The sequence below is a fragment of the Lissotriton helveticus genome, chromosome 10 (assembly GCF_964261635.1).
Source record: "Lissotriton helveticus chromosome 10, aLisHel1.1, whole genome shotgun sequence".
Lineage (NCBI taxonomy): Eukaryota > Metazoa > Chordata > Amphibia > Caudata > Salamandridae > Lissotriton > Lissotriton helveticus.
Window position 1 is genome coordinate 895,755,849 of NC_136071.1, and position 16,920 is coordinate 895,772,768.

Genomic DNA, 16,920 nt, shown 5'->3' on the forward strand with positions numbered 1-16,920 from the left:
TTGGCAACACTTGGCAGGGTAAGAGTCTCAGATGGCAGAGCCCAGGTGCTGGTTGTTGTGTGGATAAAGTCTTGATGCCCCTGGGACTTCCAACAGGAGAGAAGCAGACAAGCCATGTGCCCAACGCTGAGGGTTCAAGTAGTGTTGGTCCAGTCCTTTTCACCCATGCAAGAAGGGCATCAGGTAGCAGTCAGCAGGCAGATCAGTACAGTAGAACAGCAGTTCTTCCAGAGCTGCAGTCCAGCATAGTGGCAGTCCTTCAGCAGCACAGAAATCCTTCTTCCTGGCAGAGTATCCACAGGTCCATAATTGTACTAAGTTGGTAAGGTCAGGGGTCCAGTTCTTATACCCAGAGTTGCCTTTGAAGTGGGACACTTCAAAAAGGGGCTTTGAAGTGCACAGAGGCCCTCCTTTTCCTGCTCTGGCTCCAGAATCACTACACTGGGTTAAGCAGTCCTTTGTGTGGGGACAGGACACAGCCCATTCAGGTGTTAAGTATGAGGTTGAGCCCAGCTCCTCCCTCCCATCCTGCCCAGGATGGACTATAAGTATGTGGATGGCCCATCAGTCTCACCCAAGCTCATTTTGTGTGTGGCTATCTAGAGGGAACTCACAAGCCCACGCTGTCACCCACCCCGGACATGAGAAAAATGCCAACTTCCTAAAAGTGGACTTTTTAAAGTTGTAAGCATAAACCCAACTTTCCCATTTAAGATGATTTACTATTACAAGTCTGTAGGTACCAAACATGGCAGATCTACTCCCTCTCAATCAGGAATTATAACTTATTAAAGGTAATACAAAATCACCAATGTTAACCTTTGATAGGCGTAAACCATGTAGAAGTGAAAAATTAATTTGGGAGTTTTTCACTACCAACATATAAAACTTAAAAGTACATGTCCTGCCTTTTAGTTACACAGCACCTGCCTTTTGGGCTACCGAAGGCCTACCTTAGAGGTGACCTATATGTACTAAAAGGGGTGTTTAAGGCTTGACATGGGGTTTAAATCCCAAGTTGACATGGCAGTGTAAACTGCGCACACACAGGCCCTGCAGTGGCAGGCTTGAGACATGTTTAAAGGGCTTCTTGAGTGGGTGGCTGTCACCGAGGTACAGGGGGAGGGGTCGAGGTGGTGAATTAATGATGGAGTGACGACTGAAGTCTTTACAATATTTATTAAACAACTCAGAGTAAAGTAACATCCATCCGATGTTTGTTAGGGCGAAAATAAGCTTGCTTCGGGGTTTTGCGGGGGAAAGACGACTCCTGGCTCTGGATGAGGCTTCAGCACTTCAGGAAAGGGGTCCTCGTCTCGTCTCCGGTGAGAGAAAAAGAAAAAAAAAAGGGACCAAAGATTTTTTTAAGGCTCGGGCCGATGTACGACAAATTGTAAGAGGGGATTGGGGGATTGGGTTCACCAGGGGCTACCACCAAGCTCTTATCCCAAAAAATATCACGAATAAGTAGGGTGTGCAAAAGCAAAAAAACAAAGCCCCGTGACCTCCCCAAACGTCTTCTACCCTGTCCCTCCCCGTGAAAATGCAAAGCGTAGTATACGCTTTCGTACCTTGTCCAGCCACACTTCTCCAGAAGTGTGGTGGGGTGAGTCACGGTATCAGTGGCCTCCTGGCTCTTCGGTCCTGCCTCCTAGCTCTTCGGTCCTTCTGGCTCCGAGGTTTCCGGTTTCGTCCGTTCTCCTTCCCGTCTCGTTAGCGTTCTCCTCCAGCTCCTGCTTCCCGACGCCGAGTCGTCCTCCGGCTTCCGCGCTTCCGCATTCTGCTGGGACCGCCTTATCCGCCTCCTCCGGGGCTGATAGGCTCGCTGAGGATGACATCAGGACTGAGGTCTCTGCCTCTGGGGAAGCCCAAGCCGCATTAAAGGGGCCATACGTATCCTGTGGATGGGGTGGAAACGAACACCCATTAAAGTCCTCACCCCGCCCGTCCTCGCCAGAACCCCCGTGACAGTGGCACAATCAGTGCTGCAGGTCCACTAGCAGCATTTAATTTACAGGCCTGTGGCACATATACTGCATTTTACAACAGATATATAAGTAAATTAAATATGCCAATTGTGGATAAACCAATATTACCATGTTTAGGGCGAAAGCACATGCACTTTAGCACTGGTTAGGAGTGGTAAAGTGCCCAGAATCCTACGTTCAACAAAAACAGATCAGCAAGAAAATTTGGGCCAAACAGGCAAAATGTTTGGGGGAAGGCTGTCAGGTCAAACAACTAGTCTTAGTGCATTAATGAATGCACCACTGTGTGTGCAGGCTTGCACTATTATCTTCCTTCTCAGCATGACGGTTAGCAACAGCAGGACTGCATCTCAGTCACAGCAGCATTCTGTGAGCTCTCAACGATTTCAGCATGTGTTGTGTGTTTCTCACATGGCCCATAGTCGTTTTCCCTATGTTAGACTAATCATGCACATTGTAGGCCACTTTGGGATTGCATGTTACTAAATATCAATCTTGCTGTTGTGCCAGATTGTATTTTCACACAGAACCAGCACATGTTTTTGAATTTTATTTGTTTCCTAGAATTTAGTTTGAACAGCCTAAGCAAGGTCAAAAAATATTGCCCCTTATTATTTTCTCTGTCAGACACTAGCACCTAGACATAATAGGAAAATGCAGCTGCTGTTTTGAATACACATATATTGTCATATAACTAGGGACAGAAGTTCTAGAAAACAACAGACTCACCAAGGGATTGCCTGAGACAAGTGCGGTGCATCAGCCGAGATGTTGAATATCCACCTAAGTATGTTAAGGTACGGGGTCCGCCACCGAACCCAGAGATCAAAAATATATAACCGCTTAGCTGTAGTAGTGGGGAAGTTGAGGCAAATCTGTCAGATAATATGACAGGGCTCTTTCTTGTAGATGATTAATTAACCATGTTGATTACAGTATTGACATGTATCTGTTTAATAATTGGGGCACAAATATTGCATCTTAGAGCGCCAGAGTTTAAATAAACATCGTAAACTTCTTTTGTGTCTCTTTTTTATCTTACTGTGGCCAAGTACGAGTGAGAGAGCTAGATGGTGTGTCCTGTTACTGCGATCCCTGAGAGGGTCGAGAGGGTTGTGTTCTGGGGTGCCAAATCACTTGTCTCTCTGAAAAGGATAGGAGGGCAAGTGAGGTAGTATAGCTAGTCGGACACGGGCTCATAGATCCTGAGGTGGTATGGTGACTCAGTCCCCTACATTCTGATGTTCTACAGTCCCAAGCATAGTTCTGTTCCTGAGCAGAATCCCTGCAACATGATGCCGACAACGTTTGGTCAGGTATTTACATAAGGGAATCAAGAGTAGTGCTTGTGCTTGTCCATAATACCCTTGTACCTTTTACCAGAGACATCCGTGATGTTGGGGTCTTATCTGCCACAGTGTTAAGGGATCACCTAGTTCTGTTGGTTATAAAAGCTTGAATATTAAAAGGTTTAAACCCACCTTGAGTTACACTTTGAATCCATCTTTGTTTTCTAATGGCGCAATCTGTAAATATCACAGCCAACTGCCAACCTGTAGTCTATGCACATTTAGCACAACATGGAGTACATAATGTGGGAGCTCCTGTAATCTTCATAGTAGAAATGGACGCTGAATACCGTTTAGAAGTTTTTATTCTTTTCCCGCTTTGGATGCTAACACTAACATGTTCCATGAATACACTGTCCCACAGGTACCTGATGCATACAGACCTTATGCACTTGTTGAAATTCCTCCTACTCTCTGAGAGCACCAGACTTGGTTTAATTGCGCCCTTCCTAATGTGCCTTGGCCCGTTTGAATGCCCCCCCTCAGTAATGAGGGGGCTAATTGGCCAGCATTAGTTGGATATACAGCATACCCTGATTTGGGCAATTTAAATCTTGTGCAAATACGAGCTTTGCACAATGTTCTCTGCATCTTATACAGGTGCATAACTCAATTTATTTCATTCACATTGTTAGCTGGTCCAGCTACACTTGGCCTGCAAGCACAAGCCCAGTTACCCGCAGAGCCTGTTATTAGTCCTGTGATTGTTTATTCCGTTATAGGCAAAAGACCCACTCATCATAAGTAAATTCCAATTTGGATTGCCCAAAAAATTGATCAGTATGAAACTGTGTTACCCCTTATGGTTCCACAGGGCAAGCACAGAATTTTAACTATGTGCTTACCCTCTGGGATGGTTTCCACACTTGGAGACTGTAACACCTGGGGGACAATTTTTGTCACAATCTATACTATCTGTCATGATACTCCCTCGATGTCCATTTTTACCAAATGTTCTTAAACAGATACCGAAAGAACAAGGGGCAGGTTCTGCCCTTGATTTGGCAATAAAGCTAATGGGTAATTTTCCTGTAGTCTCTGAAACTATTGTTTCTAATGTTAATGTTATGCCGGGTGTCCTCGGGATCGTTTTGACGTTATTATGTTCCACCTCTAAATCTAGCCAATGACTGAGTTGCTATAATAGCACAGTGCATTGGAAGGATTAAGTGGGGGAGAAATGGGGGTTTGGGATCAGGAGGGAAAGGAAGGGGACAGCAGGGAGGGAGATCTGGAAAACACAAAGAAAGTGCATATCATGAATACCTTGACTCTATTGTTGCCATGCTCCAACTATAACTCTTTCCATAATACATATGCTCCCTAAATACCTGAAAAGTAAAAGACACTTCAGTGTAGAAGTAGGTGATGGTTGATGGTGGAGATGATGGTATTTAAAGGTGTTGCTACAAGAATACAAAACCAACATATGCATATGATAACCAATATCACAAGCAGGTAAAACAAGGCATCAACGGAAATGATAACATTACATGAACATACCCCTAACTCACTCCAATTACGCTTCACAGGGATTGAGTGTAGACCACTACCACTCGTGAAGAACCCCTGTTAATAGAGGAAGTCAGAGACAGCAAAGATTAATACACTGTACTTCCTGAACACAATCTCCATCAAGAAACAATGAAAGAACGATGTGTGAGAAGCCTTGTAGTTAAAGCACTCAAGGCAACTATCAGAGGCAAGACACCTCTAGTAGTCTGAAGTGAAAAGATGAGCACCTTGCTCTAATATCAGAGTAACGCAAAGTTAAGTAATCCCAAAAGTACTGGTAATACTCGTGGATTATCAATCATCCACGTCACCGTCGGCCGACAATACCGACCGAGTCAAATCCTGTCAGGGAAAGTACTGACCCAAAAGTAGATCAAACAAGAACATGTGTAGGCATTCGAGCCAACACGACTTCAAATCAAGAGAATACAAAAGCGGCCGACTCCTGGTGCAAGCACCCTTACCGCACCCACAGTAGTTCAGCAACCGGGACCAGAGCGCAGGACAGGAGGAATTCCCGACGCCGGGTTCGGGAACAGGTTTCCACTTTATACTTCCTGGTTCATAGTCTCGTGATGCTCGCAAAGGATCAAGGGATATGTAGTTCCGACTCGCGTCCTGCAGGGAATTGTAGTTCCGCCCCCATGCACGATCGTAACAGTACATCCCCCCCACAGGGAAGGAAACATCAAGGCCTGGGTTTCTCCGGATGCCTCCGGTGAAAGGCCGACACCCGCATCGGTGAGTGGATTCCTGCCGCAGGTTCCCACGAGTTTTCCTCCGGACCATACCCCTTCCTGGAAACCAGATACTACAGTTTGCGGCCCCGGAACTTAGAATCCAACAGGGCTTGGACCTCATACTCGAGTTCGCCATCCACCCACACCGGCTGAGGACGTGAAGGCCCCCTCGCACGAGAGGGTTTCAACAATGACACATGAAAGACCGGGTGGATACGCAAATGTGAAGGGAGCTTCAGTTTCACAGCCACAGGATTCACCCGTTTAACAATGGTGTAAGGCCCAATGTTACCTCGGGTTGAACACACTGCGCTTCCTGAAATGTAGATTCCTTGTCGAGAGCCACACAGCATCTCCTCTGCAATACAACGGGCCCTGCCTCCGATGTTTATCAGTAGCGGCCTTGTACTTGACTTTGACCGATTTCAGATGCTCCTGGGCCTTAGCCAACGTCTCACGGATGTGCACCACTCTCCGCGCAACCTCAGGCAGAGCAGGATCAGCCCTCGGATGGACAAAGGGAAGGAACCGAGGATGCCTGCCATAGTTGCAGTAGAACGGCGTCTCCTTGATGGAGCCATGCGTGGCATTGTTGTACGCCACCTCCGCCAACCATAGATGACCCACCCAATCTTCCTTACTCTGGTCAACATAACACCGCAGATATTACTTGGGAATCTGGTTCAGACGTTCAGTCTGCCCATCTGTTTGGGGGTGAAAACTAGTGGAAAGGGCTGTGTTGATGTGGAGCACAGAACACCATTTCTTCCAGAATTGGGCAGTGAACTGGAAACCCCTGTCGGATACTATCACACTCGGAAGGCCATGCAGACGCACCACATTAGTCATGAGCAACACCGCCAATTGACCAGCTGAGGGTACCTGTGCACAGGCGATGAAATGTCCCATCTTTGTCAGGTAGTCGACTACCACCAGAATCGCCGTACAACCCTGATCTTTCGGGAGACCTACCACAAAACCCAATGAGATCCTATCCCAGGGATCAGATGGAGTAGGAAGAGGTTGTAAAAGGCCTTGCGGACGTCTATGGTCCGACTTCATCCTCACACATTGGTCACAGGCGGAAACCCACTGCCCTACATCGAGCCTCAAGGTTGGCCACCAGAAGTATCTGAGAATGTGCTCCACAGTCTTGGCAACCCCCAAATGACCCGCACAGGGGGAGTCATGGCACCACTCGAACACTTGTTTCCGTAGCCGCACAGTGGGCAACAACAACCGATTGTTGAACATTGGTAGTCCCCCATGCATTCTCCATTCCGGATGACCCCGAAGCCAAGCCCTCCATGTGAAAAACGCTACTCCCCTAGCAACCTCTTTCAGGAATGTATCTGGCTGCATGGCACATAAGACCTTCCCAGGGTCGATGATGCTAGCAGTTGGAGATTCCTCCAGAGGAGACACGGATGACTGACGAGTAAGTGTGTCCGCCTTACGATTGTCAGCCCCAGGCCTATAGGTAATGATGAAGTGAAACCCAGAGAAAAACATCATCCACCGGAGCTGTCTCGGGGTAAGATGACGAGCAGCCGTCATAAACTGCGAGTTCCGGTGATCTGTGAAAACTGTGACCACATGCCTAGCACCCATGAGAAAATGCCTCCACTCCTGAAAGGAGTCCCGGATAGCCAAAAGCTCCTTCTCCGATATATGGTAGTTCCTTTCCGCAGGATTGAGTTTCCGTGACATAAATGCAACCGGGTGGAGCTGACCCGTCTCGGCGTTTCTCTGGGACAAAACGGCCCCTATAGCTACATCAGAAGCATCGGCCTCGACCACAAATGCCTTGTCAGGATCTGGATGAGCTAGTACAGGAGCTGAGACAAAGGCAAGTTTAAGAGCAGCAAAAGCCTCCTGCGCTTGGTCATTCCACCAGAAAACCCTGGATTTCCGTAGCAACTGCGTGATGGGGGCGACGAGCTCGGAAAACTGGTTGATAAATTGCCTGTAGAAGTTGGCGAAGCCAATAAAGCATTGTACATCACGAACGTTGCACGGAACAGGCCAGTTCTTTACAGCAGAAACCTTCCTTTCCGCCATCTCCTGGCCCTCAGGACTCAGAATTACCCCCAGGAATTCCACTGATCGGACATTGAAATCACATTTACTTAGCTTGCAAAACAGGTTGTGCAACTGTAATATGCCCAGCACAGATTTCACATGTTGACAATGAAGCTCTTCAGACTCAGAATATACCAAGATGTCATCGATGTAAACTATCACATAATGATCCAGTATCTCACGGAGGACATCATTTAGAAAGACTTGAAATGCCGCAGGGGCATTGCACAGCCCGAATGGCATCACCATGTATTCAAAAAGACCGTACCTGGTCTTAAAGGCGGTCTTCCACTCATCCCCACTTCGCATCCGGACCAAGTGGTAAGTCCCTTTCAAATCCAGTTTAGTGAATACAGTAGCGCCTTTTACTTGCTCCTATAAAACGCTAATGAGAGGCAAAGGATGCCTGTTTTTTACTGTTATGGCGTTTAAGGCACGAAAATCCACACAAGCCCTCAATTCTCCATTGGCTTTTGGAATGAAGAAAAGGGGCGAGGCCGCAGGTGACTTGGATGGGCGGATGAAACCCAATGCCAACAGTTTGTCTAGATAGGCCCTCAGATGTTTAGTCTCTGGTTCTGACAATGCGTATGTACAGGGATTTATATAGCGCAAATCACCAAGCGGTTTCTAAGCGCTTGCTTAGGGAACCCGTCCTGGTATTCCCCTGTGAGATTACCCCGGCAGGGTATCCACAAGGTGAAAGCCAGGCATCCCGCCGCGAGGGGCCGTTGTGGAGATTAAGCAAGCTATTACCCAGAGTCGCAGAGTGTGAACCCGTGAATCGAGTAGGCACCGGAGCGAGAATTGTCGAGTCCAAGGACATTTTAGGACTCAAGACCCCGCCGAGCCGGGAATTGAACCCTGGTCCCGGGCTGACCACTGCTTCCAGGTCTGCCTCCTCTAACCAGTGAGCCACACTTCTCCACATATATACGCCCAGTAGGAACCACCGCCCCAGGTATCAAGTCAATCTGGCAATCATACTGCCGATGTGGAGGGAGGTCTTCAGCATGTACTTCACTGAACACCTTTGCGTATTCACTATAGGCAGCCGGGAGTAGCACACTCTTTTCTGCCGCAGTAGCAATACTGGCACCCCAAGACAAGGCCCGGGCAGGTTTCATAGACGTTACTTGACAATGCCCCATACAATAATCAGATCCCATGAGCAGGGTTCTGGTGTCCCAATCAATGCTGGGGTTATATTTCTCTAACCAAGGGAGGCCAAAGATAATACCGTACTGTGGGGCCCTGATAACGCTAAACGTAATCGTTTCGGTATGTGAATCCCCATGCAGTATTTCTAATTCCTCTGTGATATACTCAATGGGGCCCGTACACAGTCTCCTCCCATCTACTGCATATATTTCCTCAGGGTTCTCATTCCGTATTAATGCAATACCCGTACGTTTTGCTTCTTAGATGTCCATAAACATCCCAGTGGCCCCAGAGTCCACCATCGCAGACATTAACACCCTTTCACCAGCAAGCATCACAACGATCGGTATGAACAGGTGTCCTTTTGATACCTTCTTTCCATCACCTAATGAAGGGACACACAAAGGACTCCAGGGAACCCCTTCCTGATTCTTAGAGTCTATTAGTTTTCCGACCCTACCTCAGCACTAGCGGTGGCTACTCGAGGGGCACGGAAGCGATTAACCTTGGGCTTCACCGGGCACTCCCTGACATAATGCCCACGTTTTCCACAGTAAAGACAAAGCCCTTGCTTGCGACGTGTCTCTCTCTCAGCAGGGGTTAAAGCTGACCTGACAGCTCCTATCTCCATAGGTTCAGGGACAGTGATGGAAGGTGGTTCAACTGTTTTACCCCGATCACCTAGGGTTTTCCTACGGGGATCTCCTCTTCTCTCGCTCAACCTATGGTCAAGCCTTAATGTTAAATTAATCAAATCCTCTACAGCCGTCGGCTGTGGGTCTATCTGGGCGATAACATCTTTAAGTTCTTCCCTTATCCCTGATGAAACAGAGAGGCTTGCTTACATTCGGGCCAATTGGTCTCAGCCACCAACCTCATAAACATGTTTAGATACACCACCAAATCTTTGCTACCCTGACGTAGCTCCAGTAACTCACGGTCCGCTGTGTATGAGTCGGCTCGTCTGCCAAACACTCTCAAGAATTCAGTCCGAAAAGCCTCCCAATCATGCAACAGCGGATCGTTACGATTAACTAATGGCACTGCCCATTGTGCCGCGTTTCCAATCAAGTACGACACCAAGAAAGCCACTTTGGCTTGGTTGGTAGGGAAAGACTTGGGTTTACATGAGAAATGGAGCGCCACCTGTGTTAAAAACACCTGAACCTTTTCGACATCCCCCTGAAAGCGTTCAGGCGATGCCAAAGGTATGGATACCGGCATCTCCACCACCACCGGTGGAGGAGGAGCCGGTGCCCCTGCATCAAACGGATTACGGGGAAGACCATCAAATCGAGCTCTAAGGCCCGCCGTCTCCTGTCTAGAAGCAACTACTTCCAACTGGAGATTGGCCAAGACCGCTATAACCTCATCTAAGGTGGCCATAATTATCAACCCGACCGGGAGGACAAAATTCTTGGGTCGGGAATTCTGTTATGCCGGGTGTCCTCGGGATCGTTTTGACGTTATTATGTTCCACCTCTAAATCTAGCCAATGACTGAGTTGCTATAATAGCACAGTGCATTGGAAGGATTAAGTGGGGGAGAAATGGGGGTTTGGGATCAGGAGGGAAAGGAGGGGGACAGCAGGGAGGGAGATCTGGAAAACACAAAGAAAGTGCATATCATGAATACCTTGACTCTATTGTTGCCATGCTCCAACTATAACTCTTTCCATAATACATATGCTCCCTAAATACCTGAAAAGTAAAAGACACTTCAGTGTAGAAGTAGGTGATGGTTGATGGTGGAGATGATGGTATTTAACGGTGTTGCTGCAAGAATACAAAACCAACATATGATAACCAATATCAGAAGCAGGTAAAACAAGGCATCAACGGAAATGATAACTTTACATGAACATACCCCTAACTCACTCCAATTACGCTTCACAGGGATTGAGTGTAGATCACTACCACTCGTGAAGAACCCCTGTTAATAGAGGAAGTCAGAGACAGCAAAGATTAATACACTGTACATCCTGAACACAATCTCCATCAAGAAACAATGAAAGAACGATGTGTGAGAAGCCTTGTAGTTACAGCACTCAAGGCAACTATCAGAGCCAAGACACCTCTAGTAGTCTGAAGTGAAAAGACGAGCACCTTGCTCTAATATCAGAGTAACGCAAAGTTAAGTAATCCCAAAAGTACTGGTAATACTCGTGGATTATCAATCATCCACGTCACCGTCGGCCGACAATACCGACCGAGTCAAATCCTGTCAGGGAAAGTACTGACCCAAAAGTAGATCAAACAAGAACACGTGTAGGCATTCGAGCCAACACGACTTCAAATCAAGAGAATACAAAAGCGGCCGACCCCTGGTGCAAGCACCCTTACCGCACCCACAGTAGTTCAGCAACCGGGAACAGAGCGCAGGACAGGAGGAATTCCCGACTCCGGGTTCGGGAACAGGTTTCCATTTTATACTTCCAGGTTCATAGTCTTGCGATGCTCGCAAAGGATCAAGGAATATGTAGTTCCGACTCGCGTCCTGCAGGGAATTGTAGTTCCGCCCCCATGCGCGATCGTAACAGTTAAAGATGAAGCAGCATCTCTGGCTATATGCCAGCGACTTACTGCGATGGTGGTAGCAGACTGTGAATGTGAGTTGCCCACAATTATTGCTAATGTATATACATCTTTGGGATGCAATAATTTGAGAAACAGATCTTCAGTACCACCACTTGGCAAGCCTAGCACTGACAAGGATGCCAGACCAGACCATTTGTTTGTGAAAAGAACATGAGATAAATCTAAACAAAAAAAAGGCAGAGGTTAACCACCCCGAGAGTCCTCTGGGAGACGGTTCAAGTTTTGTGATCACACTAAAATCAAGACTCCAGACAGATATCAGTTTCCTGATACACATTCTCCTGGTTCCTTTCAGGAATCGTCTGATCAGCGGTATGACAGTGGAGAACGATCTCAACACAGACAAAAAGAGTATGTGGAACCACAAAAGGAGTCACAATGCTCGCCTGACGTGAAGATAAAGAAGGAGGATAAGACTCCTCAATATAAAGCCCAATTTCAGAAAAAGTAAGTTGAGGCTTAATATGCCGCAGACAGTGAGAAGTTGAACCCTCCTCCTGAACAGGAGCTGGGGATGACTCTCCTCGAAAACAGAGCAGAAGTCACAATAGTGTGCTGGAATCTCGAGGAGATTCTGTTAGCGAAAGCAACTGATACCTTTGTTACAGTTGAAACCGCAGATACACGCGTGTTCCCTACATACAGATTATATCTCTTAGATATTCAAATTGAAGGTGACGTTAGACGCACCATTAAAGACATTTTCTGTGAAAATGTAACTTTGTCCTGCTTCATCATCTTGGCGGAGTTGAATTGGCCCCCGCCATTTGTACTCGAATCCCCCAATTCGAGGATTTGATTCTTCCTTCCTTTTCTGCACTTGTCCCTGATGAAGTCAAACAAGCTTATACAGCAAAGTGGGCACTGGCACTAGCACCTGCACTTTACCACAATCATGATGGCTGAGATGAGGATTCTCCTTATCATAACCATAACATCCAGCCCGCAAGTGCAGCCACAATTTCCCAATAAATGGAACACTGAAGAGCCTGTCAAAGAAATGTTCTCCCAATTGGAGTACCAGTGAGTAACTGAACCCTGTGTCTCTCAGATGAATAATCCTCTTTTTCCTGTTTTGAAACCAGATCATTCCTATCGCAGTCTTAGAATATAGACATTTTAGTAGTCATGCACGCACATTTGAGGTGAAAAATACCCACAGTATAACACTCATTCAAAATGTTGTACGTAAGAAATACAAAACCTCGTTGGACATTTCCAATGGCTTTTTTGGTCACAATTTGGCTCAGAAAAGCCGAGATTGGATTGCTTTTAGTGCCCCTGGATTTCAAATGCGATACACACAAATTCCAATGGCTATAAGGATAGCCCAGGTCTTTGTGCAGCACGTATAGTGTCATTTCTCTATGATATTGACCCAGATACACTGTCTTTCGTAGATGATATGTACTTGATAGACAATGAATTCACTCCCCACCTAGCCAGAGTAGATTGCATTATATTGGGGTTTGCTGAGCTTGGTTACAAGTTCAACTTCAAAAAATCTAATGTAGCTTTTTTGAGTGTCCTTTTCTTAGGTGATGAACTTACACTTGAGTGAAAGAGCCTAGCCCCTCATTTGTTGGAGAGATGTGCACAATTGCAACCTCCAGACACATTGAAAAAAGTATAGTCCCTATTGGGATTTCTGAATTTTGGCAGGACTTACATTCTTGACTATGCACAACGCATTAAACCAATGTATGAATTGATAAGCCCTGACTTTACCTCTACATTGTGGACATCAGAACACACAAATACACTCAGATCATTACAATCTGACTTGCTTGAAACATGTCACTTGCATACACTTGTCAATACCACAAACCTGGGCATCCGTATTTTATCTGGTGCAATTGGATTTACTTTAAAGAAGGTGAAACAGTGCCTTTAGTATATAAATTGCATTTATATTCTGAAGTGGGAATGCGTTTTGCTTCCACTGAAAAAATGCTGACTGTCGTGCAGATGGCTATCTTTGAGGAACGGCTACTTGCTCAAGGGAAATACATTATTATCATTACATCCGTGTCAGCCTTAGAGGCTGGCACCAAAGCTAGCATTCCAAATGCTAAAGCCCTCCATCCTAGATGGGTACAATGGGCTACATCTCTAACAGCTGTTGATGTGGACTTTGTCTTTGACCCTTCTTTGCAGTCAGAAAAATGTCTACAGTACAGGTATGTTTAACCTTTACTCTCTACTGTTCTGCCTATTGAGCAGTATAAATATATTAATTACACTGACAGTTCAGCTCACCTGCTATAGGTTCTAAGCAACAATACTCAGAGGCATTCGCCATTGTTCTTGGTGTTATGTTGGATGGTATATTCTAACCTCAAGCATGTCGCATGCAGTCTTTGGGTGACTGCACTGCGCAGTTGGCTGAACTGGAGGCTTTGCTTCTTGCATTTGAATGTACAGATCCTGAATTCCCCACTCTAATTGTGTGTGATTCGTACTACTGTGTACTGCCCTTTAATGATAATCTGCATTGTTGCAAACAAAATGGATTCAGTGATTCATAGGGTAGCACACTCAAGTATAAAATGTTTTCAGTTAAGGTTGCCGACCTCAAAGATAGGTTGCCACAAACTCATGTAATACATACACCGATTCGTCATCGAATGTGAGCACACACTATAGGGAATTCTCTGGCTGATGAGGCAGACAAATCTGCAGTCACCACAGCTACAGTAGCAGTAAGTAGCAGCAACAACATGCTCTAAAACTCTTATAGATAGAAATATCTTGGATGTCATGAATGCAATTAAAAATGGCACCCCTTTTAAATACTCTTATCATTTAAATGACCAGAATGTTCCTTTTGTAACAATGCCAGGGATGTGCGATCGTTTGATTCCCAACAAAGACCGCAGACTTGCTTTGGTTGTAGGATCACATGAAGGTGATGCTTCAGCACATGCTGGGGTGGCAGCCACAATTTCACTGCTGCAGTAACGTTATTGGTGGAAAGGCGTATATCAGCAGGGCAAAAAAAAAAGGCCTCTTTTGTCAGATTTGTCAGCAGATTAAATGTTTCAACATGGCTCATCCACCACAAACACACCTAATGATTTCCAACCAGCCTTTTGGCTGTATCTATTTGGATCACTGTGATCCACTGATTTTGGACACTGCATCCACATTCATTTATTTTGGTTGCAGTTGATTCTTGCTCTAGATTCCTTTGGGTTTGGCCACAGCGCTCGGCTGACACTCAAACTGCTAATAAAGACCTGCATGTCTTTATCGGGACATATGCATGCCTTAAGTTTCACTCGGACCAGGTTTGGCTTTCGTATCCAAAGTGTACAGTGAATCAATGACATCCCTGGGTGTACGGTGCATTATTCTTCTCCATATAGGCCAGAGGGCAATACTGTTGTGGAAAGGATGAACTGTGATTTAAAGCAGTCCTTAACAGCTAGAGTATTAGGTACTGGGTGTAGTTGGGTCAATCACCTCTACAGGGTCAACCAGTTCTCAATATCCTCCCTAAAAGATCTCTGGGTGGATGGACCCTATATTAAGAGCTTTTTGGCATCAAGATGTATATTCCAAACCTTGATGCTCCAGACATTGTAGTGGCTGCCACAACCTTTGACGTAGACAACCAATGTGCAGTCTTAAAGGACCTATAAAAGGCCTGTGACGCTCAATCAAGCAAATACTTTCATACTTTTCTCTCTTCATGTGCACACATAAACACTGAAGTTTCCGGCTGGATTCCAAACATTTAGGATCTTGTTTGTGAGAAGGTGGTGATTAAAAAGGAGTTTGGTCCATCTTACCATGCTCTAATGCCTATCCTTGGACACAGATACTAAACAACCACTTCCTGGCTCTAAAGACAAATGCTTTGTCTCCATTGAACATGTCAAATTACACCATGTGGCCGATACTCAATAGTAAGCCACTGAGTGCCTGTGCAACTCTACAGGACATTTGTCTGCAGCCCGTGAGCACCACTGATGCCGATACTCCCTGGCTGGGGGGGCTGTGTCCTTTACCGACGACATGACCAAAGTGAGTGCAGTGTCTACTATTGCATCCTCTACAGCTGAAGTAATGATCCATTGTTGGTGGATTCACCTCTGTTGGACTTTCTGTTATTGAACCTGAGCCTCCAGTTTTCCAAAAAAGCCCCTCAGGGTATTATATGGATCACAATGATTTTACTTCAGACAGTTCTTCTGTTTTACACACTCCTCCAGCACAGATCTGTGTTTTCATTTCATAGCTGAAATGCACTTATCTAGTCCCACATTGGATATATGTTTGGATCATACTTTCCCTGATTTTCTTATTCATGTGGATTGGATTTGTGACTGTTTTTTCCTGTTGATCAATGGCCACTACCTCCCAGAATGTTCTGCTATGGAACTGGTCAATGGAATGTTAGACCCCCCCCTTCTTCTTATCATAAACTGAAAAGAGACTTGTGCATCGTCAACATTTCAGCCGTTGCAGTGACTAATGACATTTTTGGGATAAAGTTCCTTTCTATATATTGAGCCCTACAGAGATCCTGCAGATACCATATGTGTTCAAAGTTTTTATGGATGATGTACTAGTCCCTGGGTTGCATTCATGATGAAACTGTAAATTCTATGCTTCCGGAGCTGGAATATATTATACTGTTTTTGAATCGGCAGACCTATACCTCAATCCTGCTAACTATGCTGATATGTTCTGTTATCACCATTATGGACACATTTTCTACAAAGAGCTAGTAGTCAATGTACACTTTTTAATTATACACAATGGGAACAATGTCCGATTCCTTCACAAGAGAGCTCTATAACGCATAGAGAAACTTTATGCCTTTTACAGGATATGACACTTTAGACCCACATCCTATTATTTAAAATGAGTCCCTTCCCTAAAACAAAAATATATGGTTACACAGACCAAGCTCATATGTACAGCTTCATTTGTCAACCAGTTAGCCCCAAAGGCTATGATTACTGGAAAACACCATTGATCTGAAATCGTTTTGGGAATGAGACCGTTGCAGGTTCAGGGAACGGAAACCGTATTTTGAGCCTGCTTAATTCCAACACAAATGATCTTCATGTTGGCCGGAAAGTCGTCCGACAGCTTGTCAGAGGCTTTCTGCCAGACATCATTACTTTCCCTCCGACCGCCATATCACAATATCAGGAGTCGAAGGGAAACCCACAGGGGATACTGCTGTGCTTCCGACGACCTCGAGGAGCCTGTCGGAGCATCGGAATGCCTCATAATCCCATAATGATGGAGGAGTCAGCCTCGGCTGTCGGGATTATGATATCACTTTCCCACAGCCTTTCCATGTCGGCCTTTCCGACATGCAAATGTTGTCAGAAAGTGACTTTGGGGGCCCCTAGTAGGTCCCCCTTCCTCCGTAGTGATCAAAACTGTTATGGAATGTGACATGGAGTCTCCTACATCTTGTTCATTTCCCAGCTTGTCACTTGTTGCAACAATGTCCTGTTCCCCCCTA